A 25,928-nucleotide genomic window follows, 5' to 3' on the forward strand; every position below is an offset into this window, starting at 1 on the left:
CACTTTCTTCATTATCGGTCACCACCAAGTTGCCCTTTGTAATTGGATCCTTGGTACACCCTTAACCTGGAGAAATTATTGCCTCACTCAGCATTTTCAACCCGTATCCTGTTTCCAAGTAAGTTGGATGGACAGTGCAGAGTCAATCATACTGCTGTGGGTCTGGAGTCACGTGTAGGCCAGATCAGGTAAAGGATGCAGCTGGGACGACTGAGTGAATCCTCTCCCTAAAAAAGAACTGCGTGAATCAGGTGGGAGTTTTCTTCCACCCCCACCCCACCGACAATAGTTTCACCGTTAGATTCTGAACTCCAGATTTCTGACTAAATTCCAATTCCACCATCTGCTGCGGTGGGAATCGAACCCGAGAGTCCCCGGAAACAGGTTGATAGTCCAGTCGATAATGGCACTTGGCCGTCATTCCTTCAATCCCCCTGCGATGGCACATGAACTCGCTGGTGGCTCCGCAGGTAGGAGGAGCAGGTGAAGGCCTTCCAGCACTCGGGGCAGCGAAAGGGCCTCTCCTCCGTGTGGACCTGCTGGTGCCTCAGCAGGTTAGAGGAATTGCTGAAGGCCTTCCCGCACTCGTGGCATGGGAACAGCCTCTCCCCTGTGTGGACCCGCCGGTGGGTCAGCAGGTTAGTGGAATGCCTGAAGGCCTTCCCACACTCGGGGCAGCTGAAGGGCCTCTCCCCGGTGTGGACCCGCCAGTGCGTCAGCAATGAGAAGAATACCTGAAGGCCTTCCCACACTCTGTGCAAGGGAACAGCCTCTTCCCAGTGTGGACCTGCTGGTGGCCTAGCAGGTTAGAAGAATTGGTGAAGGCCTTCCCGCACTCAGGGCAGCTGAAGGGCCTTTCCCCCGTGTGGACCTGCTGGTGCCTCAGCAGGGTGGAGGAATTACTGAAGGCCTTCCCGCATTCAGGGCAGCTGAAGGGCCTCTCCCCGGTGTGGACCTGCTGGTGGCTCTGCAGGTGGGAGGAATTGCTGAAGGCCTTCACACATTCAGGGCAGCTGAAGGGCCTCTCCCCCGTGTGGACCCACTGGTGGGTCAGCAAGTGGGAGGAATTCCTGAAGGCCTTCCCGCACTCGAGGCAGCTGAAGGGCCTCTCCCCTGTGTGGACCCGCCGGTGGGTCAGCAGGAGGGAGGAATTACTGAAGGCCTTCCCCCACTCGGGGCAGCTGAAGGGTCTCTCCCCTGTGTGGACCCACTGGTGGCTCTGCAGGTGGGAGGAATTGCTGAAGGCCTTCCCACATTCAGGGCAGCTGAAGGGCCTCTCCCCCGTGTGGACCCACTGGTGGGTCAGCAAGTGGGAGGAATTCCTGAAGGCCTTCCCGCACTCGAGGCAGCTGAAGGGCCTCTCCCCAGTGTGGACCCGCCGGTGGGTCAGCAGGTGGGAGGAATTGCTGAAGGCCTTCCCGCACTCGAGGCAGCTGAAGGGCCTCTCCCTAGTGTGGACCCGCTGATGGCTCACCTGGCGGGTGGAATTGCTGAAGCCCTTTCAGCACTCAGAGCAGGAGAACAGTCTCTCCCCGGTGTGACTGCGCCCATGAGTCTCCAGGTCAGATGGGAAACGGAAGCCTTTCCCACAGTCGCCACACTTCCACGGTTTCTCCACGGGACGGGATTCCTTAGGTTTCTCCATGACCGAAGCTTCACCTGCACACAAACGCGTGTACAGCACCTCTCTGCCGTGAATTCCTCTTCCCAGTCTGTATAACACTTTCTGGCTCCACAATCAAAGTGCTGCAACAGTAGGGTCTCTCTTCCAGTCTCACTGATGCTGAAAACGTACTGAAACAGGAACTAAAACGCTTGGTTCCTTCTCACAGAATCATGGTCGAAAATTGTTATAGTCCCGATGGATTCAGTGACTGTCAGACATTGACGTGAAATTGAGGACAGCAAATGCTGGAGAGTCAGAGTCAAAGTGCAATGCTGGAAAATCACAACAGATCAGGCAGCATCTGAGGAGCAGTCGAGTCAATGTTTCAGGCAAAGCCCTTCAGCTATTGATGTTGAAACTTCCGTCTTCAGATCTTCAAATAATCTGTAAAAAGAGATTACAAAAATCATCACTGTCAGTCCAGGTTAGAAATTCCAAACAAGCAATTCTACTTTACGCAGAACATTCTTTTCTTTTTCCACAAAATTGAAAGCACCATCCCACCCCCTCTCACCCCTCTATTCTCACTCCGCTCAAACTAATTCTCCCCATGGTACTGATTCAGGATCTTACAGAGACCGAAAAGTGAAAACATCAAGACAGGCACCTCTGAATTTTGGATACCTCCACCTGAAAGTTAGTATCTTTCACGATATGTAGGAGTGAGTAAGTCTGATTTTGGGAAGCAAAAAAAGTACCAATTCAGGATGAACCTTCAATGCAGCTTCTTGAGAAACAACCAGACACGGAATGGTTAACATCTGGGGAGGTGGAGGAAATGAGATATCAAGGCATTGGCACCGACACCAGACAGAAACTGAACATACAGGCATGGCAAACATTACGGGCAAGCCAGAGTCATTGAGATACACAGCACAAAAACAGGTCCTTCAGTCCAACTCATCCGTGCCGACCAGATAGCCTAAATTAATCTCGTCTCATTTACCAACACTTGGCCCATATCCCTCTGAACTCTTCCTATTCATATATCCATCCAGACGACTTTTAAATGTTATAATTGGACCTACATCCACTACTTCCTCCGGCAGATCATGCCTTACACTTGCCTCTCTCACGCCAAACATACTACCCTCCTGTTCTGGACTTCTCCCATCCCTGGGAAATGACTTTGTCTATTTAACCTATCCATGCCTCGCATGACTCTATAAATGTCTGTAAGGTCACCCCTCAGCCTCTGGTATACCGGGGATAACAGCTCAAGTAATGCACTGCGTGTAATTTTAGCTTCACACTCGCTGAACCTCCCTCCCGTGTAAAACATTGTTTCCCTCCCCAACACTGTCCATGGGAAAAGCCAAGAGTGCTGAGACTCTGGAGTTGGGGGAATGCCACGTAGAATTCCTACAATGTGGAAACACGCCATTCAGCCAAACAAGTCCACACAGACCATCCAAAGTGTAACCCATGCATACAATTTCCCCTATCCCATTACACTACACTTACTGCACACTATGGGCCCATTTAGTATGGTCACTTCTCCCGAAACCGCACATCGTTAGACTTTGGGAGGAAACCAGAGCAGCCGGAGCAAACCCACGCAGACACGCCAGGGAGAATGTGCAAACTCCACACAGACAGTCGCCCCAAGGCTGGAATCGAACGCTGGTGCTTGGTGCGGTAAGGCAGCAGTGCAAACCACTGATCCATCGTGCTACTTTCGTGTGCAAAAGGAGGTGGGGCCTGGGAACGTTGTTAATTGTACCACACAGTGGATTGTTGAGTAAGGTTAAATCTCACGGGATCCAGGGAGAGCTAACCAACTGGGGACAAAATTTAGAAGCGCGTTGTTGTAGATGCTGGAATCCTTCCTGAAAACAACAAATGCTGAATATCACAGTGGGTCAGGCAGCGCTGTGCCACTCTTTGACCGGATAGTGTGGATGTGGAGATGATGTTTCCACTAGGAGAAGGGTTGAGGATGCCAAGTCATTGAGGGCATTTAAGACAGAGATCGGTTCTTGATTAGTAAGGGGTCAAGGGTTATGAGGAGAGGGCAGCAGAATGGGATGGAGAAATATATCAGCCATGATCGACTGGTGGAGCAGACTCGATGGGCCAAATGGCCTCATCCTGCTCCTGTGTATTATGGTCTTAAAGCGGAGCAGTAGTCTTAAGAGGTTCTCACAAACTATTTCAGAATCCTGAAGAGGAGTTGTTGGACTGGAAACCTTAACTCTGCTTTTTCTCCACATATGCTTCCAGTCCTGCTGAGTTTTTCCAGTATTGTCAGTTTTTGTTTCAGTTTTCCAGCATCCACAGTTCTTTGTCTTATTTATCGCAGTCATTTCTTGCCTTTCCCAAGTGTCTGGAACTTCATCTCCCTGATCTACAAACTGTTCAGTTACCCTAGAAATGACCACTACCTCCTTATCAGAGTAGACCCCTTTGTTGCAAAATGATTGTTCAATTCTGTGACCAAAATAATTGCATTCGTAATTACTTACAACAGGGACTCTCAATATCTCAGTCAAGAACACAGCCAGATTTTTTCAGACAGTACATTTATGTGATTTGATACAAATCCCTATTTCCTACTTTACCAGCGTGCTGCTGGGAATGGAGGGTTTGAGTTAAGAAGAAGCTGGGACATTTTTCCAACGAAGCCTAGCAAGTTGACAGATAACTTTACAGAGATTTTTAAAATCAGGAGGGGGAAAAAATAAGGTGTCATTTCCTGGAGGCTCAGAATATTTTATTGCTCCAGAAGGTGTAAAAGGGGGTCAAAGATTCAGCAGAAATCGAGTAGAGCTGAGAACAGACAACATTTTACTCTGTGGGAACAGGGGGACCAGAGGACAGAGAAATCAGGACCTGAAATCGAGCTGACACCAGACTACCATGTTATCAGTGCTTTGGCAATGGTACTTCTGTGCGGGGCAGGTTGAATTATGAATTGAATAGTAACTTCCTCAAGGAGACTGTGCAGCAAGGTCCGGACCTGTCTCTGTGGCGCAACTGGTCAGCGCATTCGGCTGTTAACTGAGAAGTTGTTGGTTCGAGACCACCCCGAGACGGTGCGTTTGTTGTTTTCGCTCCAACCGCTTTCTTGGCTGCAAAGATGCGCGTTTTTAATGGTGTCAGGAAAATGTTTCCCAAACGGAAATCTTTTCCACTGAGGAAGCACAAAGGGGTTTCTGAATTGATTGAATTTCTAACGTAAAGGAATGCGGATGCTGACAGTCTGAGACAGAAAGCGAAACTGCTGGAGCAACTCAGTACCTGGATGAGGAAAAAAAAGTTCTGAAATGTTGTCTCTGATTCTCTTTCTACAGATGCTGCCTGACATGCTGAGTTGCTCCTGCAATTTCTGGTTTTGTTTTTAACTGAACGTCCATTTCATCTTTCGGGATGAAACACCCAGGCTCGCCATTTGCAGATATTTAACCCTTTCGAAACCTGTGAAGTGATTGGATTCAAACAAACTCTGCAATGATTTACTCTTTCTCAGCTCCACAGGCAGAGAGACCTGGGAAATGAAGCTGTCAGTGTGGTTCTGTATTGGTGGGCCGAGTGGTTAATGCGATGGACATGAAATCCATTGCGGTTTCCCCACGCAGGTGTGAACCCTGCCGACTACAGTTGAGAACTGTCGTCAAAAAGAAAGGGAGATTGCTCCACGTTTTTTTGAAAGATGCAAATCAGTGGAGGGGTTGAAATATTTCAATCACGTTGAGACTGGTCGGGAATCTGCAACCCACTGCCTGTCAGGGTGGAACAAGCAGATACCCGCAGAGCTGCTTTCGAGGATATGAGCCAAGTGTTTGGAAATGAGACGAGAACAGTGAGGGGCGTGAAGTCGTGGTCGAAATGAAGCAGGCACCTGAGGACAAAGGTGTTTTATTTGCCAGTGAAAGATACTGCTTCACAAATTTGGTACAATGGAAGGGAAGCAGTGACGGTGATTATCTTTGGCTGTTCAGCTTGTGAATGTTCCCATTGCTGCGCATGTCCGTACAACGTCAGAATTCTGCAGCATGGCGGCGTCAGGTACGCACAGTGCCAGGGGCGCAATGGATGACGCATCTGACTCCACCTACCTGTTTGAAATGCAGCTCACAGCTTCTTCACACACCCCAATTAATCTTTCTCATTGTCCTGAAGCCGGCATACGGTTTGAATTCCTGATCTGCAGGAACGAGACTCTTTTCACTGTCTCGCGTCAGTAAGTGTCCCTGAGAACATCAAAGTCACGTCACAGCGATGGCAGAGGAGGGGAAGCTGAAAGAGCCCCACACGCTGCTCACGGGCACATTTCACTTTCCCCAACTCACCGCCCCAACCACTGCGGCTCCTGAGAGTGTAAAGGGAACAAACACCAAAACCCAGTCTCAGCTTTGTAAATCTTCAGGAAATAAGAAAACTGATTATCCCTTCCAATCTTCCATCCTGGCCTGACAGCGTTGATTTTAAATGGCTGTCCAGTTAGTGCCGATTCGTTTTGGCTGAAAAAAATCTTCCTTATCTCATCCCAGCATTTCTTGCCACAGAGAACTGTGTGGCAGAGTTCATGTATATATTTCCTTGTATGGTATTTTGTAAATAACATTCGTTCGCGGGTTGTTTGTATTTAAGGTTCACTAGCTGTTGTTTACTGCTGAGAGGGTTGAGTTGTCTGGACATCATTTCACAGATGTCCTTAATGTAAAGTAATGTGGCTAGGGTTTCTGCAGACCTTGTGTCTGCTAGTGTCAGTTTGTTGATGTGAAATCGTCACACTGGGTTTATTGGGTAGGCAAAAGTGAGGACTGCAGATGCTGGAAACCAAAGTTTTGATCAGAGTGGTGCTGGAAAAGCACAGCAGGTCAGACAGCTTCCGAGGAGCAGGAAAACCGACGTTTCGGGCAAAAGCCCTTCATCAGGAATAGAGGCAGGACGCTTCCAGGGATGACGAGATAAATTGGGGGCGGGGGGGGGGGTGCTGGGCCGAAGGTAGCAAAGAGTACAATAGGTGAATGGGGGTGGGGATGGAGGTGACAGGTCAGAGAGGAGGGTGGAGCGGACAGTTGAGAAGGGAGATTGGCAGGGAGGACAGGTCATGAGGACAGCGCTGAGCTGCAAGGTTGGAACTGAGGTAAGGTGGGGAGAGGGGAAATGAGGAAACTGGTGAAGTCCACATTGATGTCCTGGGGTTGAATTTATCCGAGGTGAAAGATGGGGCGTTCTTCCTTCAGGCATCGGGTGGGGAGTGAGCGGCGATGGAGGAGGCCCAGGACCTGCATGTCATCGGCAGCGTGGGAGGGGGAGTTGAAATGTTGGGGCAGAGGGTGATGGGGTTGATTGCTGCGGGTGTCCTGGAGATGTTCCCTCAAGCGCTGTGACTTGACTCTGCGAGGAGTCTCCAGTCTCCCCAATGTAGAGGAGACCGCATCGGGAGCAATGGATACAAGCAATGACATTGGTGGAAGCCTTCTCAGGATCGTGGCCCGGGTTCGATTTCCGGGCAGGGAAGCAATATACAATAGGGCTGTGAGGGAGCGCTCCTGTCTCCCTGGTGGTCTAGTGGTTTGGATTCGGCGCATTCAGCGTTTTCACCGCTGCGATCCGTGTTCGATTCCCGGTCCGGTAAATATTTCTTAGTGGATCTTTTGCCTACCCATTCTCCTTAAATGCGCTGTTCAGTTCCTTCTTGGTCTTCGTCGTTACTGGCTTCCGCACTGTGTCGTGCCTCGTTGAAATAGTGTCCTGATTCAGGCTTGTTTGTATGTGTAGGGATCATTGCTTCTGTAGCTCAGTACTTGATTCGTGTGCGTTGTTTTCCTGTCGACGCTGTTTTGAATTTACCATTGACTGTTCGCTCTACTGTGACATCTAGAAATGGCACTTTGTTGTTGTTCTCCTCTTTTGTGAATTTTATGCCAGTAAGGATATTGTTGATGGTGTTGTAGGTTTCCTCTAATTTACTTCATTTTTTGATGACAAAAGTGTCGTCACTGTGGCGGACACAAAGTTTGGGTTGGATCGTTGGAAGGGCTGTTGGTTTGAGACTCTGCATTATTGCTTCTGCTAGGAATCCTGACACTGGTGGTTTCATGGGTGTTCCATTGATTTGTTTGTAGGGCTTGTTACTGAATACGAAGTGGGTGATTAAGGCACAGTTCCACGAGCTGGATAGTGCTATCTTTGCTGATGAAGTTGGTGCTGTGTTTATGTCTTTGGTTTTCGAGTAGTGTTCCAGTTTTCTTTGGCCACGTTGATGTTAATGGATGTGAACAGGGCTGTTATGTCAAAGGACATCATTATTCCATCCTCTTCTAACTTAGTGTCTTTGGTGTTCAGGAATTCTTGGATGGAATAAATGGAGTGGCGTGAATCTTCGACTTGGTGTTTTCGTCTTCAGTGGAGGCCTTTGACTAGTCTGTATATTGGTGTTCCAAGTAGTGAGACTATGGCCTGAGGGGGGCTCCTGGTTTGAAGAGGAGGAGAACAACAACAAAGTGCCATTCTTAGATGTCACAGTAGAGCGAACAGTCAATAGGGAACTTCACACTAGCGTCTACAGAAAAACAACACACGCAAACCAAGTGCTTAACCACAGAAGCAATCATCCCAACACCCACAAACGAAGCTGCATCAGGACATTATTTCAATGAGCCACTACACACTGCATATAGAGGATTATAAAATCATGAGGGATACGGATGAGGTGAACAGCAGGTGTCCTTTCCCTCAGCTGGGGGTTTCAGGATCAGGGAGCAAATATTTTGAGGTGAGTAGAGAAAGATTTTATAAAGACAGAACAAGGATCGTTTTTAAGAGAGTGGTCTGAGTGCAGAATGAATGTCCAGAAGAAGTCATAGAGTCACAGAGATGTACAGCACAGAAACAGACTGTTTGGTCCAACTTGTCCATGCTGACCAACTATCCCAACCCAATCTCGTCCCACTTGACAGCACACGGCCCCATATCCCTCCAAACCCTTCCTATGCATATACCTAACCAAATGCCTTTTAAATGTTGCAATCGTACTAGACTTCACCACTTCCTCTGGCAGTTCATTCAATAAACGTACAATCCTCTGCGTGAAACCTTGCCCCTTAGATCTCTTTTGTATCTTTCCCCTCTAATGCTAAACCCATGCCCTCTCGTTCTGGACTCCCCCACCCCAGGGAAAAAGACTTTGTCTATTTATCCTATCCATACCCCTCATGATTTTATACACGTACAGTTACAACGTTTAAAAGACATTTGGATAAGTACATGAATATGAAAGGTTCGAAGGTTTATGGGCCAAACACTGGTAGGTGGGACGAGTTTAGTTTGAGAACATACTCAGCATGGACTAGTTGGATGAAGGGTCTGTTCAGTGCTGTCATACTCTGTGACCGACCTGTACTGGTCTTAAAACCATTTTCTTACCTCCACCCCATAACCATCCACTTCTTTGTTGTTCAAAACTCAGATGAATTTAGCCTTGAATATGTTCAATGACCCCACTTCTGAACTGAATTCTTCTTCGTAATATACCACTTGCCTCGCTCATTGCCTGCTGCATCTGCCCGACAACTGGCATTGACTGGTGTGGAGGGACTCTGAGACCCCTTTGTACATCCATACATCATTCCTGATGAAGGGCTTGTGTCCGAAACGTTCACTGTCCTGCTCCTCAGATGCTACCTGACCTGTTCTGCTTTTCCAGTGCCACATTTTTCGACTTTCACCTCTCGTCCTCACTTTCTCCACATTCCAATATATCACCATTTAAACAATGCACTACGTTTTTTTTAAACAGCCAAGGCGATAACTTCACATTGCGGCACTGCACGTGCCATGTGTTTGCCAATTGAGACACAGACCTGGACCAACTTCGGGAAGAGGCAAAACACTGAGTTCTGAACAAAAACCGTAGCACGCTCAAAACGTCGGCTCTGTTTACCTTTCCACAGATGCTGCTCGACCCGTTGGCTTTCTGCAGTATTCGCTGTGTTTGAACTGATAGAAGACAATGGTAATTCTGGGCGGGCAGGTTAAATTATGAATTGAATAGATGCTTCCTCAACGAGACTATGCGAGCAATGCACGGGCCTGTCTCTGTGGCACAATTGGTCAGCGCGTTCGGCTGTTAACCGGAAGGTTGGTGGTTCGAAACCACCCAGGGACGGGGCGTTTGTTGTTCCCGCTCCTGCAGCTTTCTTGTCTGCAAAGATACGCGTTTTTAATGGTGTCAGGAATATTTTTCCCAAACGGAAATCTTTTCCACTGAGGAAGCACAAAGGGGTTTCTGAATTGATTGAATTTCTAACGTAAAGGAGTGCGGATGCTGAGAGTCCGAGACAGAAGGCGAAAGTGCTAGAGCAACTCAGCAGGTTTGGCTGTACCTGGATGAGGGAAAAAAAAAGTCCTGAAATGTTGTCTCTGATTCTCTTTCTTCAGATGCTGCCTGACCTGCTGAGTTGCTCTTGCAATTTCTGGTTTTGTTTTTAACTGAACGTCCATTTTATCTTTCGGGATGAAACACCCAGACTCGCCATTTGCAGATATTTAACCCTTTCGAAACCTGTGAAGTGATTGGATTCAAACAAACTCTGCAATGATTTACTCTTTCTCAGCTCCACAGGCAGAGAGACCTGGGAAATGAAGCTGTCAGTGTGGTTCTGTATTGGTGGGCTGAGTGGTGAATGCGATGGACATGAAATCCACTGCGGTTTCCCTACGCAGGTGTGAACACTGCCGAATACAGTTGAGAACTGTCGTCAAAAAGAAAGGGAGATTGCTCCACGGCTTTTTGAAAGATGCAAATCAGTGAGGGGGTTGAAATATTTCAATCACATTGGGACTGATCGGGAATCTGCAACCCACTGCCTGTCAGGGTGGAACAAGCAGATACCCACAGAGCTGCTTTTGAGGATATGAGCCAAGTGTTTGGAAATGAGACGAGAACAGTGAGAGGCGTGAAGTCGTGGTCGAAATGAAGCAGGCACCTGAGGACAAAGGTGTTTTATTTGCCAGTGAAAGATACTGTTTCACAAAGTTGGGTCGATGGAAGGGAAGCAGTGACGGTGATTATCTTTGGCTGTTTACCTCTACCTCAAAAATTCGGCAGAATTTTAAAGTCACAATGAAAAGAAGTAAAAGTGACATTAGGAAGAACGTTTTCGTTACAGGGAGTGGTAGGGTCAGTAAGTCCCTGTATGTCATTGACAAAGAGGAAGATTCAATGGACACAAAAGGGAATTCGGTGGTCACGTTCAGATGTGCAGATTTACGCTGAGAAGGCGAGAGAATGAAACGAATAGAGACACACGTTTACTTCAGTGTAGAATCAGCAGAGCGAAGGTGGGCCGCATGGCCTCCGTCTGCGCTGTGACACATGTTGTGATTCAGTGTGAAATCACAGTTCGACCAACAGAATGTGGGAATTTAGAAATAAGTTTATATTTACACAGCCTCCATACGTCTGCGAAACAGCATATTACACGACAGCAGTGGAGGTCTTTGACATCAGGCTCGAACGTGCCTGCCGCGTGCCAGACGAAAACCTGAAGTGTTCTGTGGAAGAGGCGGTGCGTGCGGCAGCAGAGTGGCGCAGCGGGGGTGTTGGGACCGTAACCGATGGATCGAAACCGTCGTCTGCTTGTTGTTCAATGTCACCTCGAGCTGCTTTCCTTAAGATCGGTGCTCTCTTCTGCAAGCTGCCTGCCTTTGCGATTACTTACCGAGTGTCCAAATGTAGCATATCGATGCACTCGCCAAATCCATTCAACTCTTGTGGCAAGATTTTAGAGGTCTCAGTGGTATTCTGTACTTCGTTTGTTTCCTCTGAACTGAATCGCAAACCCAGTTCTCTGCGATGCCAATCAGCTGGTAAAGTTGAAACACATGCCTTGCGGTTTCGTCCATTCCTTGCAGTAATTCGCCACCCTGGTTCAGACGAGAATGACAAGCATGTCAGAAACCGCATCACGACTCAGACATAGTCCCCTACTATTAGGACGGATACCACCGATTGTGAATAACCTCAGAGAGAGAGACAAGTGACAGACAGTCGCCGTGGACTCGATGGGCTGAACGGCTTCTGTCTGTGCGAGAATGATCCTACGTGTTTATGCCGTCCCACTGCCTGTCTCTGGGACAGAGAGGCTGAGGGAGCAAAACTGGTTCATTTTTAACCGTCCCTTCCGTGTTGGACTGCCTGCAGTCCCTCAGCTCAGGGCCGTGGGGATGACTCTCAGTGAGTGAAGGTTTCACTCGGATTCTCTTCATCTGGGACACTTGGGGCTCAGATGTTAACTGCTGCGCGGTCGCAGCAAAGAAAGCGATGCCCACTTTGCAATAGACTTTCTGTAAGATCGCTGCGTGAAGACGATTTCTGAACACCAAGAAGGCTGCACAGCAATGTGAATTTACCTGGGCGAAGAGTTCTCGGTGTCCATTTCTTTCTGTCCTGCCAGTCCAGCATCTTTCTATCTCTCCGATAACAGACCCTTGGAGAAAGTTCACAATCAAAGTTGTTCATGTTCCCCGCATTAATGTAACTGACACCTCTCACCTCAAGGGTTTCAGAGAGAGAGAGAGAGTGAGAGAGCAGAAGAGCGAATGGACTCTCCCCGCCCCCCACCGTACACCCCGTCCCACCCCCCAGAACAACGTGCAAGTAGAAATAAAATGGTTTCATTATCCACCAGTGGAGATAGTCCAGTTCCTGGGGATCAGACAAAGTGGGCATTCTGCCCCGGGGGCAGAATGACAAGCAGATGTTCTGGAAACCCTTTGCTGATTGCAATTCTTGCAGCAATGTGGAATGTACTTCACACTGAGCAAGTTTCAGCTGGCTCAGAGTCTCCGATGTACATTGCTGTGTTTGCCGCCAGCTCAGAGAGAGAACAATAGGTTCCACTCTTCCTTCACTCGCAACACCCCACACCCACCTCCCATAGTGCCAAGGCACTTGCCCCTGCAACCGCCGAATGTGTAACACCTGCCCATTTACCTGCTCCCTCCTGAATATCCAAGGGCTCAAACATACCTGCCAGGTGAAGCAGCACTTTTGCCACAACCTAGTCCACTGCATTCGTTGCTCACAGTGTCGTTTCCCCAATGTAGCATGAAGCATAAACTGGGTGACTGCTTCGCAGAACATCCCGGTTCTGCCCGCAGAAATAAAGACCCTGACCTTGCGGTTGCCTGCCACTTTAACACATCACCCTGTTCCCTGGCCAACATCTCTGTCTCAGGCTTGCAGCAGTGTTCTCGCTCCAGATGAAAGAACAACACCTCATTTTCCACTTGGAGACCATACAGCCCTCCGGTCTTCAACATCGAGTTCCATAACTTTAGGGACTGAACTCCCCCATGTCCTTGACCCCTACCACACAAAGGACTCCTTGTTATCACCTCGTCTGCTATGACACACTACGTATTGTTAGCCGCTAACAGTCTCCATTAACAGTTATTCACCCTCTCACGCAGATCGTTATTCACTCCTACGTCCTTCCTATTGTTCTCTCTCTAAGCTGGCGGCAAACACAGCAATGTACATCGGAGACTCTGAGCCAGCTGAAACTTGCTCAGTATGAAGTACATACCACGTTGCTGCAAGAATTGCAAGCAGCAAAGCGTTTCCAGAACATCTGCTTGTCATTCTGTCCCAGGGGCGCTGATATTTGTCTGATCCCCAGGAACTGGACTACCTCCACTGGTGGATAATTAAACCATTTTATTTCTACTTGGACGTTGTTCTGGGGGTGGGACGAGGTGTAGGGTGGGGGGCGAGTAGAGTCCATTCGCTCTTCTGCTCTCTCTCTCTCTCTCTCTGAAACCCTTGGGGTGAGAGATGTCAGTTACATTAATGCGGGGAACATGAACCACTTTGATTGTGAACTTTCTGCAAGGGTCTGTTATCGGAGAGATAGAAAGATGCTGTGCTGGCAGGACAGAAAGAAGTGGACACCGAGGACTCTTCGCCCAGGTAAATTCACATTGTTGTGCAGCCTTCTTGGTGTTCAGAAATCGTCTTCACCCAGCAATCTTACGGAAAGTCTATTGCAAAGTGGGCATCGCTTTCTTTGCTGCGACCACGCAGCAGTTAACATCTGAGCCCCAAGTGTCCCAGATGAAGAGAATCCGAGTGAAACCTTCACTCACTGAGAGTCATCCCCACGGCCCTGAGCTGAGGGACTGCAGGCAGTCCAACACGGAAGGGACGGTTAAAAATGAAGCAGTTTTGCTCCCTCATCCTCTCTGTCCCATCATTCTCGCGCATAGAAGCCGTTCAGCCCATCGAGTCCACGGCGACTGTCTGTCACTTGTCTCTCTCTGAATTTATTCACAATCGGTGATCTGTCCTAATCGTGAGGGAATGTGTCTGAGTCGTAATGCGGTTTCTGACAAGCCGACCGTCTTATCATTCACGTCCGAACCGGCATGGCGAATTACTGCAGGGAATGGACAAAAACGTAAGGCATGTGTTTCAACTTTATCAGCTCATTGACAAAGTGGTTTTACAGTTCACCTCAGAGGAACTCGACGGAGAACAGGAGAAGACCACTCTGACCTCCAGAAGCGAGTCACTTCGCCTGCGTGAATTTGGCGAGTCTGTCAGTATGATACATGTCACTCAGACACTCGAAGTTTTGGGGAGCAGATGCAAAGGCAAGATATAGAACAGAGACTCACGACAAAGGAAAGCTGCTCAAGGAGAGTTTGAGCAATAGCAATAGAGGATGGTTTCGAGCTATGGGCCTCTGGGTTGTGGGGCCCGCACGCTTTCGTTGCGTCACTCTGTGTTTAGTATGCCGTGCGTTTTCTCAGAACCCTTCAGCTTTTAGACAGTCATCTGGCATGCACGTTCCAGACACATATCAAAGATCTCCACTGCTGTTATGTAATATACTGCTGCGCAGAGGTGTGGAGGCTGTGTTAATATGAACATTCTGTTGGTCGAACATGACCACCGAATTCAATTTAGTGTCCATTGAATCTGCCTCTTTGTCACTGTCAGACAGGGATTTACTGACCCTAACCATTCCTTGTACGAAAACGTTCTTCCGAATGTCACTTTTACTTCTTTTCCTCATGAATTTAAAACGCTGCCGAATCGTTCTCGATCCTTTCAGGCGTCGGAACACTTTCACGACATTATTTCCAATCTCTAGTCCCCTCATGCCTTGGAAAACTTGCCACGCCGGATTTCAAACTTCTGTTCTCCGAGGAGAGCTGTCCCAATTTTCCAAACTACCTTCATTGCTGACCTTCCTCAAACACGGGACCACTCACGTCAACCTGTTCAACGCTATCTCCAATCATTTCACTTCCCCGCTACCTGCCCCATTCGTACTCCAGGGAGCCCAGCATCGTTGAACGAAGGTGCCTTTTGAGAAGTTTAATCGGGCATTTTTGCACAAGTCAAGAAAGCCGGGATCTCTCGCAAGTCTGCCCGTTAGAAGACCCAATGCGAGAATCATACCCCAAGACCAACGAGCCACTGGCTCCAGCACCTCCTGAACCAGCTGAGACTTGCTCAGTGTGAAATACATTCGCCATTGTTCTCAGAATTGCAAGCAGCAAAAGAGTTTCCAGAACAGTGCTTCTCATTCTGTCTCCCTGCTCATTTTGTTCATTTTCAAATGAACAAAACCAGCAGGTCTAGTCCATCTGTGGAGAGAAAGGAGAGATAATGTATTGAGCCCAACGATCCGTCTTCGGAACTGATGGAATGAGTGGGCGGGTAAAGACCGTGGAAGAAGGTGGACAGGTTCTAAAATGATTGAACTCGGCGTTGGGTCCTGAAGGTAGCACGGTCTGTCAGGAGAAAATGAGGTTCCGCTCTTCCAGCTTGCGCTGTGCCTTTTGGGAGCACTGCAGCAAATCAGAGACTGAAATGGTGTCATGGTATCACAGTGGGAAGTTGAAGTGACAGGAAACTGGAAGCTGACGGTTTATGGGAGAAAGGACACAGAACGGGGGATGTGCTACAGAAGTGTACAGAAAAGCCACACCTCCAGACCAGACCCTGAACTACAACCATCAAAACACAGACAAGAGAAGCTGCATTAGGACGCTGTTCCAAAGGGTGACGACACAATGCAGCACTGCCGACCTGTGAAAGGAAGAAGAACACGTCTACAGAGGCTTCACCAGGAACGGATATGCCCGCAACTTCATCCACAAGGGCCGAGCAGACAAACAACGAGACAAGGATCTGCCACTACCCAACACACTCACCACTTTACCTTATATAATAAACCTCACAGAACTAATAGCCAGACATCTCCGACCACTCGGATTCATGACAGCCCATAAACTGACAGCCACGCTCAGACAACAACTCACCAGAACAAAAGACTCAACCACATCATGTGAAAAACAAATATAGTTTACAAGATTCCATGCAAAGGCTGCACGAAAAGTCGACAGTACAGGACAAACAGGCAGACAACTAGCAATCTGTAACCATGAACAACATCTACCCATTAAACACTATCTCTGGTACCCACACAAACACAGATGACAAGGACGATAAAATCGACTGGGACAGCACAACGGTCATAGTACATCTGAACAGAGGTCAGCCAGAGAAATTCATCAAACACGGCACTCATCCACGGACTCCACCAATAAACACATTGACATATGCCTATAACTGCAGCGAACAATCAGAACGGTCAAACAAAAGCAGCAGAAACAGAACCAAATACATTCCAGAAGACACAGTACAGCAGCGCTTCACAGGAGGCTCCAACGCACTGAAGATGTCACCTAGACAGAGGATGTAACGCCTGCAAATCAACTTCCCAGCTCGGCGAGCTGCGACAATCGGCAGCCGAGCTCCAAAGCTTTCCGCAAATCTTATACGGAAGTGTAATTCCTGCCGAAATTTGAGAGCATCCTGTTTATGTCACTCAGTTCCTGCAAGCAAAAACTTTGTTGTGATTCTGTTCGCCGAGCTGGGAATTTGTGTTGCAGACGTTTCGTCCCCTGTCTAGGTGACATCCTCAGTGCTTGGGAGGCTGCTGTGAAGCGCTTCTGTGCTGTTTCCTCCGGCATTTATAGTGATCTGTATTAGATTAGATTACTTACAGTGTGGAAACAGGCCCTTCGGCCCAACAAGTCCACACCGACCCGCCCAGACCCATTCCCCTACATTTACCGCTGCACCTAACACTACGGGCAGTTTTTTTTAGCATGGCCAATTCACCTCACCTGCACATCTTTGGACTGTGGGAGGAAACCGGAGCACCCGGAGGAAACCCACGCAGACACGGGGAGAATGTGCAAACTCCACACAGTCAGTTACCTGAGGCAGGAATTGAACCCGGGTCTCTGGCACTGTGAGGCAGCAGTGCGAACCACTGTGCCACTGTGCCGCTTCCGGTTGTCAGTTCCAGCTGTCCGCTGCAGTGGCCGGTATATTGGGTCCAGGTCGATGTGCTTGTTGATAGAATCTGTGGATGAGTGCCACGCCTCTAGGAATTCCCTGGCTGTTCTCTGTTTTGGCTTGTCCTATAATAGTAGTGTTGTCCCAGTCAAACTCATGTTGCTTGTCATCTGAGAGAGATCCCGGGTTCAAATCGCCGTTTCGGACGTGAATGACAAGACGGTCCGCATGTCAGAAACCGCATCCCGGGGACAGAATGACAAGCAGATGTTCTGGAAACGCTTTGCTGCTGGCAATTCTTGGAGCAATGTGGAATGTACTTCTCACTGAGCAGGTTTCAGCTGGCTCAGAGTCTCCAGTGTACATTGCTCTCTTTCCCGCCAGCTCTTTCCAATTCACTCAATGTCGGCTTCAGCAGCTTTCCCGTATAACGGCGCACTGTTGTGCACCTCGCCTTCTCATCTGCTTCCCAAAAAACTTCGACGTAAATATTTCACATTGATGCACAGGCCCAATGTGCACAGTTGAGATGACACACTCGTGGAGGTCAGCGGGGTCTTCTCCTGTTCTCTGTACCCTATGTTGAGGAGGGCAATGCTTGTCACTGGTCACTCCGGTGTCAGAGAAAAGTTTAGAAAGAAAGCAGTTTAATTTTCTGCCAGTAGAGAGGGCCCGGTTCCTGGGGACGGGCAAACGGCAGCAGAGAGACAGAATGAGAAGCAGCTGTTCATAGAGTCATAGAGATGTACAGCATGGAAACAGACCCTTCGGTCCAACCCGTCCATGTCGATCAGATATCCCACCCCAATCTAGTCCCACCTGCCAGCACCCAGCCAATATACCTCCAAACCCTTCCTATTCATATATCCATCCAAACGCCTCTTAAATGTTGCAATTGTACCAGCCTCCGCCACTTTCTCTGGCAGCTCATTCCATACACGCACCACCCTCTGCGTGAAAATGGTACCCCTTAGGTCTCTCTTATATCTTTCCCCTCTCACCCTAAATCTATGCCCTCTAGTTCTTGACTCCCCGACCCCAGGGAAAGGACTTTGCCTATTTATCCAATCCATGCCCCTCATAATTTTGTAAACTTCCATAAAGTCACCCTTCAGCCTCCGACGTTCCAGAGAAAACAGCCCCTGCCTGTTCAATGTCAACTATTCTTCACTCTGAGCAAGACTCAGCTGGTTCAAGAGGTAGAGCGGGCGCGCAGGCGCTCTATGTTTGTGGCTCGTTGGTCTAGGGGTATGATTCTCGCTTTGGGTCTTCGACGACGCGGATGTGCGAGAAATCCCGGGTTCAAATCCCGGACGAGCCCGCGTTTCATGACTTGTGCAAACGTGCCTGTTCAATTTTCTCAAAAAGCACCTTCGTTAAACGAGTTTGGGCTCCCTGGCGTACCAATGGGACAGAAAGCAGCGAAGTGAAATGATTGGCGATACCGTTGAATAGGTTGACGTGAGTGGTGCGGTGTTTGAGGGCTGTCAGCGATGAGGGTTGATTGGAAATTTGGGACAACTCTCTTCGGAGAACAGAAGTTTGAAATCTGGCCCGATTGAAGCTTTCCAAGTCATGCGAAGTCTCGACAGAGAAAGTAATGTAGTCAAAATGCTCCCACGCCTGAAAGGATCGGCAACGATTCGGCAGAGTTTTAAAGTCATGAGGAAAAGAACCAAAAGTGACATTAGGAAGAACGCTTTCGTACAAGTGGCAGATTCAATGGACACAAAAGGGAATTCGGTGGGGCATGTTCAATGTAACATGCCCCACCGAATTTACAGGGAGAAGGCGACAGAATGAGACACTTATTTACATATTGTGTTGAACCCGCAGAGCTAAGGTGGGCTGCGTAGCCTCAGTCTGCGCTGTCACACATTTCGTGATTCTGAGTGAAATCGGAGTTGGACCAACAGAACGTAGGAAATTTGACAACGGGTATATTCTGCCCAAAAGGATACTCCATCACAGCAAGGAAGGTGTTTTGACATCATTCTCGAAGGTACATGACACAATGCAGATTCAAAACCGAGTATTCCTTTGAATCACTGAGTAATTTGTTTACAGTTATTCAGTTGAGGTGAGCGGAGTTGCGCATTGCGAGCCACTCCAGTTGATAGGTCGAAGCCGTTTTCTCCTGTGTGACAGTCCCACCAGCACTCCAATTTGCTGTGCTTCCAGTCAGTAGATGCAGCTCACTACCCCATACTGATACACGGGCCACGATGACCCAGCTGTGGTGACAAGCTTGTGAAGGGCTGAGTGCTCTTCTCCTGTCCTCTGTCTGGCTGCTATGATCCGAATCATCAAACCTCTCTTCTCCGAGATAGGAATAAACTGGTGAAGGTGAAACACATCAGTTGCGGTGTGTTCCAAGCGCAGGAGGCCCTGCAGTAATTCCCCACGCTGTTTCACACAGCAGCATCCTCTCGGTGAATTACGCTTGGCAAAAAAATCGATTGAACCAAATCAGTGTCCGCCACTGGATTTTACTGACACCGTTTATAAAGTTTAGGCTCACCGTTAATGTGGAGAGAGGCCGTCAGACGAGAGTGATTGAACGTTTCCGCAAATAAGATTTGGCTCAACAGATATTCGGAGCAAACGTACTCCTTTATTGATTTGAAATGTAAGAAGTTGACGTTAGTGAGCCTGACATGACTTGAACACGCAACCTTCTGATCTGGAGTCAGACGCGCTACCGTTGCGCCACAAGCTCACGCATGCCCTGTGCCCTCTATTCATGCTTAAGGGAAGTGATCGCACTGCAATGATTTAACGTTATGAGAAACAAGGGAGATCAACAGTTCATGTCTGTTCTGTCTCTCCCTCCTCTCCTTCTGTCTCTCGAAACAATTTCCAACTCTACCTCAATAAAAAGGAGAAAGAACTGTGGATGCTGTGTATCAGAAACAAAAAACAGGAGTTGCCGGTGACCCTTCCACTGAACTGATGGTGATTGGGAAAACGTTGGTTTATATGCAGGAGATAGTGTGTGTGGAAGGGAGGAGGATACTATGGGTTTCAGGCCCTAGAATTATTGAATTCGATATTGGGACCAGATGGATGTATGGTCCCCAAGTGTAATATTCGGTGCTCTTCGTTCTGCTGGTGCTGAGCTTCGCTGGAACACTACAGCAAACCTGAGACAGAGATGTTGGCCAGGGAACAGGGTGGGGTGTGGAATTGGCAGGCAACTGGAAGCTCGGGGTCTTTTTTGCAGGCAGAACGTAGATGTTTTGTGCAGCAGTCACCCAGTTTATGCTTCGTTTTCCCCAATGTAGATGAGACCACATTATGAGCAGCAAATGCAGTAGACTGGGTTGTGGGAAGTGCAGGTAAAGTGCTGCTTCACCTGGAAGGCAAGTTTGGGCCCTTGGATAGTGAGGAGGGAGCAAGTAAATGGGCTGGTGTCACACATTCGGCAGTTACAGGGGAAAGTGCCGTTGGACTATTGGGGTGGGAATGGGGTTAGGGTTGATGGGAATGAAGAAAGAGTGGACCCAAGGTATAACTCCTGCCCATTTACCTGTCTGCCAAATATAGGAATTTGTTAAGTGTGTCCAAGGACATTTTCTAATTCACAATATGGATGTACATACTGGCGAGGGTGCAAAACCTAAGGGCCAGCAACTATAATTCTATGAACATTAGAATAGTGATTGAAAATAATATATCAGATCTAAAAGTTGAAGTTCAAAATTGGAGGAAGACTCAGGTATTAGGCAAGATCTTTCAAAAGCTGATTGGGGGCAGATGTTCGCAGGTTAAAGGACTGCTGGAAAATGGGAAGCCTTCAAATATGAGATAACAAGAGTCCAGACACATTATATTCCTGATTCGGAGATGCTGGTGTTGGACTGGGGTGTACAAAGTTAAAAATCACACAACACCAGGTTATAGTCCAACAGATTTACTTGGAAGCACACAAGCTTTTGGAGCGATGGTCCTTCATCAGGTGATTGTCTGATGTAGACTATATTCCTGTTAGGGTGAAAGGAAAGGCTGGTAGGTTGGGGAATGCTGGATGACTAGAGAAAATGAGATATTGGTTAAGATAAAGAAGGATGCACATATCAGGTATTGGCAGAGAGATCGAGTGAATCCTTAGAGTATAAAGGCAGTATGAGCATACTTAAGAGGGATATCATGAGGGCAAAAAGGGGACATGAGATAGCCTTGGCAAATAGAGTTATGGATAATCCAAAGGGATTTTATAAATACATTAAGGACAAAAGGATAAAAAGGGAGAGAATACGGCCCCTCAAAGATCAGCAAGGCGGTCTTTATGTGGAGCTGCAGTAGATGGGGCGGGGGGGTGCGGGATACTGAACGGATATTGTGCATCAGTGTTTACTGTGGAGAAGGGCATGCAAGATATAGAATGTGAGAAAGTCGATGGTGACATGTTGAAAAAATGCCCATATTACAGATGAGAAATTGCTGGATATCTTGATATGCATAAAAGTGGATAAATCCCAAGGACCTGATCAGGAGTACCCTAGAACTCTATGGGAAACTGGGGAAGTGATTGCTGGGCCTCTTACTGAGATATTTGTATCATTAATAGTCACAGGTGAGGGGCCGGAAGGCTAGAGGGTGGCTAACGTGTTGCCACTATTTAAGAAAGGTGGTAAGGAAAAGCCAGGAAACTATAGACCAGTGAACCTGACATCCGTGATGGGCAAGTTTTTGGAGAGAATCCTAAGAGACAGGATTTACATGTATTTGGAAAGGCAAGAATTGATTAGGGATAGTCAGCATGGCTTTATGCTTGGGAAATCATGTCTCATGAACATGATTGAGTTTTTTGAAGAAGTAACAAAGTGGATTGATGAGGGCAGAGCGATGGACTTGATCTCTCTGGACTTCAGGAAGGCGTTCATCAAGGTTCCTCATGGGAAACTGGTGAGCAAGGTTTAATCACATGGCATGCAGGGACAACTAGCCATTTGGATACAGAACTGGCTAGAAGGCAGAAGACAGAGGGTGGTGATGGAGGGTTGCTTTTCAGACTGAAGGCCTGTGACCAATGGTGTGTCACAAGGATTGATGCTGGGTCCGCTACTTTTTGTCATTTACATAAATGATTTGTATGTAAACGGAGGAGGTATAGTTAGCAAGTTTGTAGATGACACCAAAATTTGAGGCGAAGTGGACAGTAAAGAAGGTTACCTCAGATCACAAGGGGACCTTGTGCAGATGGGCCAATGGGCTGAGGAATGGCAGTTGGAGGTTAATGTAGATAAATATGAGGTGCTGCATTTTGGAAAAACAAATCAGAGCAGGACTTTTTACACTTAATTGTAAGTTCCTTGGAAGTGTTGCTGAACAAAGAGACCTTGGAGTTCAGGTTGATAGTTCCTTAAAAGTAGAGACGCAGGCAGATTGGATAGTAAAGAAGGCGTTTGGTGTGCTTTCCTTTGTTGGTCAGAGCATCGAGGATAGATGTTGGGAGCTCATGTTGCCACTGTACAGAACAGTGGTCAGACCACGTTTGGAATATTGCATGTAATTTTGGTCTGCTTCCTATCGGAAAGATGTTGTGAAACTAGAAAAGGTGCAGAAAATATTTACAAGGATGTTGCCAGGGTTGGAGGTTGGAGGGTAGGAAGGTTACTATGAATCTGTAATACTGCATTTCCCGCGGCCGGAGTTTTCCCACGGCACAAAGCAGGTTTTCTAAAGTATATTTAAACCCCTTGCTTTGCTTGGACTCAAACTGCATTGACTTGGAGGAGAGTGGGATTTGCAAAGTGTCCTCCCCTCCACACGTGCCTCAACTGCAGGACAGCTGTCCGGCCCGCCCTCCATTGTTGACGTCACAATGCGGATGCAGCCCTGTCAGTTTCAGAGTGAAACCCCTTCCCTCTGGGCAACATCTGGGAGCCAAGCAATGTCTCCCCCTTTCCATATACCATCCTCCAGCAGCCAGGGGAAAGGGGATGTAGGGGTGGGTGAAACATTGTTCACTTGTCGCAAGTGGAGTGAATCCAGGGAGGGAGCAGACACTCCAAAGGTGCTCAAATACTTTCCATCTCTCTTAAAGCTATTTTCCTTGTGTATTCCCTCAGTTTGGCATGTATACAGTTTGCACCCTAGAAAAGGATTGCTCCTTTCCTCATGTTCACAACTAAAAGGTTAAATTCACAAGGAACTGAGCAGCATTTACGGGATTGGCACATTGCTCAAAAAATGTAAGATGCCTGGGGCCTGTGACTCGTTGGTCTAGGGGTATGATTCTTGCTTCGGGCCTTTTGGTGCGTGGGCATGCGAGAGATCCCGGGTTCAAATCCCGGACGACCCCTTGTTTCTTATACTGCCTTGTGCAAAAACGGCCAGTCAATACTCTCAAAAAGCAGCTTCATTCAACGAGATCCGACTGCCTGAATCAGGGATGGGGCAGAGCTCCCGCTACAATGAACGCGGCAGGGGCAGCACTTACTCAAAGCGAAAACGCGTTTTACTTCACACAGAGGGTGGTGGGCGTTTGGAACGCGTTGCCAGCAGAGGTGGTAGAGGCAGGCACGGTCGATTCATGAAAGATGCGTCTTTCATGAATCGACCGATATCAAATAGACATAGAGATATACAGCACGGAAATAGACTTTTTGATCCAACACATCCATGCTGACAAGATGTCCTATATAAATCTAGTGTCCCATTTGCTAGCATTTGGCCCATATCCCTCCAAACCTTTCCTATTCACACACCCATCCAGATGCCTTTTAAATGTTGTAATTGTACCAGCCTCCACCACTTCCTCTAGCCTTTTTACCCTATCCATGCCCCTCATGATTATAAATGTCCATAAGATCACCCCTCAGCCTCTGACACTCCAGGGAAGCAGCCCCATCCTATTCAGGCTCTCCTTATACCACAAACCCTCTATTCCTGGCGACATCCTTATCAATCTTTTCTGCACACTTTCAAGTTTCACGACATCTTTCCTATCCTACAGTAGGGAGACCAGAATCGAATGCAAGAATCGAAAAGTGGGTGAACCAATGTCCTGTACAGCTACAACATGACCTCCCAACTCCTATACCCAATGCATTCAATTAGTCAAATGGCCTCTTTCTGCACTGCAGCGATTTAATGATTTGATTTTGTATCAGAGTCAATTTCAGTCGCTATCTCTGGTTTATGGTGTGTCAGGGTGGGATCGCTGGTATCAGAATTGCATGCAATACTCCAAACGTGGCCTAACCAATGTCTTCTACAGTCGCAACATGACCTCCCGACTCCTGCACTCAGTGCACTGACCAATAAAGGCAGGCATATCAAACACCTTCTTCACTATTCTGTCTATGTGCGACTCCCCTTTCAAGGAACTATGAACTTACCATCGAATCATACAGCATGATCATGGACCTTTGGTCCAACCAGTCCATGCCAACCATAATCCCAAACTAAATCAGTCTCTCCTGTCTGCTGTTGGCCTGTATCCCTCCAAACCTTTCCTATTCATGTCCTAAAACAAATGTCTTTTTATTGTACCCGCATCCACCGCTTCCTGAGGAGGTTCATTCCACACATCAACCACCCTCTGTGTAAAATTAGTATTTGAATGGCAAGGATGAAGTTGAATTGAAATGGTTCATTAAAATAAACAGCTTCTACTAAACCCCCGACAGCAGGTATGGTAGCAACTCCAACTCTGGAATCTCTCAAATTGATATTTCCATGGAGTGGAGGGGGGAGTAAAGTGTTGGATTCACAGAGGTGGGGGTTTTCTGAGAGTGTAAAGCTAAAATTAAACCCTGTGCTTTGCTTGAACTCAAACTGCATTGACGTGGAGGAGAGCGAAAGGAGTTTGCAAAGTGTCCTCCCCTCCCAATGTGCCCTCCCTCCCCCATTGTGGACGTCTCAACGTGGAGGTAGCCCTGTCAATTTCAGAGTGAAACTCCCTCCCTCTGGGCAACATCTGGGAGCATAGCAACGTCTCCCCCTTTCCATTCCTCATCCTGGGAGGGGGAGAGAGAGGGGCGTGGGTGGGGGGTTGTGTTGGGTGGAGTCTGTTCACTTGTAGCAATTGGAGTGACTCCGTGGATTGAGCAGGCTCTCCAAAGGTGCTCAGATGCTCTCTGTCCCTCTCAAAAACATTTTCCTTGTGTATTCCCTCAGTTTGGCACGTATAGAGTTTGTACCCTGGAAAAGGTTTACTTCTTTCCTCATGTTCAAAATTATAAGGGTCGTTTCTCATGGAACTGAGCAGTATTTAAGCGATTGGCACATTGATTTCAAATGTAGACATCTGTTGCTTCATATGGTGTATATCTGATATTGTTGGCTGTTATAAAAACTTTGTGGCTATGATTTTTCACCTTCTAATGCAGAAATAGAGTTACGTTCTATATCTCTTGTCTCTTTTGTATTTACTAGGACAGCAGGAAGTCATTCAGTAACTTCACTGGCTTTCTATTCCCAAGCAGTCTTGACATTTCATTATCATATTCGTGATTCAGCTCCATTTCCAGCACCTTTGTCGACAGCTTGTTCCAGGTTATTGCAATCTAAATTAAGTTTTCCTCCAAACATACTGAAGGCTATCTTGTTGCATGAGGGTTTTCTACGTCCTGCATAGTATATGGTCAGCACTCATCTGGCAATATACAGGAATTGCCACCGATGTTATGTTCATTTAACAGTACTGACAGTGATCACTCAATTTGTGATTTGTTTTGGAGGAAGACATGCAGAAAGAAATCTGAAAACAAATGATACGTCATCTTCTGACAGAGCCACTTGAATCATTGGGGCTTGAATATCAGCACCCATTCAATTCAAGAAGAAATGTTTGCTTTTGTCTGTGTGAGAGATTTTGAACACTCGTATGGCAGGAATAATACTGAGACACCCGAGTGAGGGAGATTCAGTACGCTGTCTGTGAAAAATGCGTCAAGCAATTTACTCAGCTTGGGGGAT

General features: G+C 47.6%; 1 non-coding gene and 1 pseudogene across 1 annotated transcript; both read right to left on the minus strand.

Moving 5' to 3' along the window:
- Positions 1-715: 715 nt before the first annotated feature.
- On the minus strand, positions 716-1,645 carry LOC148144391 (uncharacterized; annotated as a pseudogene).
- Positions 1,646-19,647: 18,002 nt separating this feature from the next.
- trnaw-cca (transfer RNA tryptophan (anticodon CCA)) lies at positions 19,648-19,719 on the minus strand. The gene has a single exon. It is a non-coding gene; the product is annotated as a tRNA-Trp (tRNA).
- Positions 19,720-25,928: the final 6,209 nt, after the last annotated feature.

Source organism: Chiloscyllium plagiosum, unplaced genomic scaffold (genome assembly GCF_037043375.1).
Source record: "Chiloscyllium plagiosum isolate Xiang-an unplaced genomic scaffold, Cpla_swu_hap1 HiC_scaffold_27, whole genome shotgun sequence".
In the NCBI taxonomy this organism is placed as follows: Eukaryota; Metazoa; Chordata; class Chondrichthyes; order Orectolobiformes; family Hemiscylliidae; genus Chiloscyllium; species Chiloscyllium plagiosum.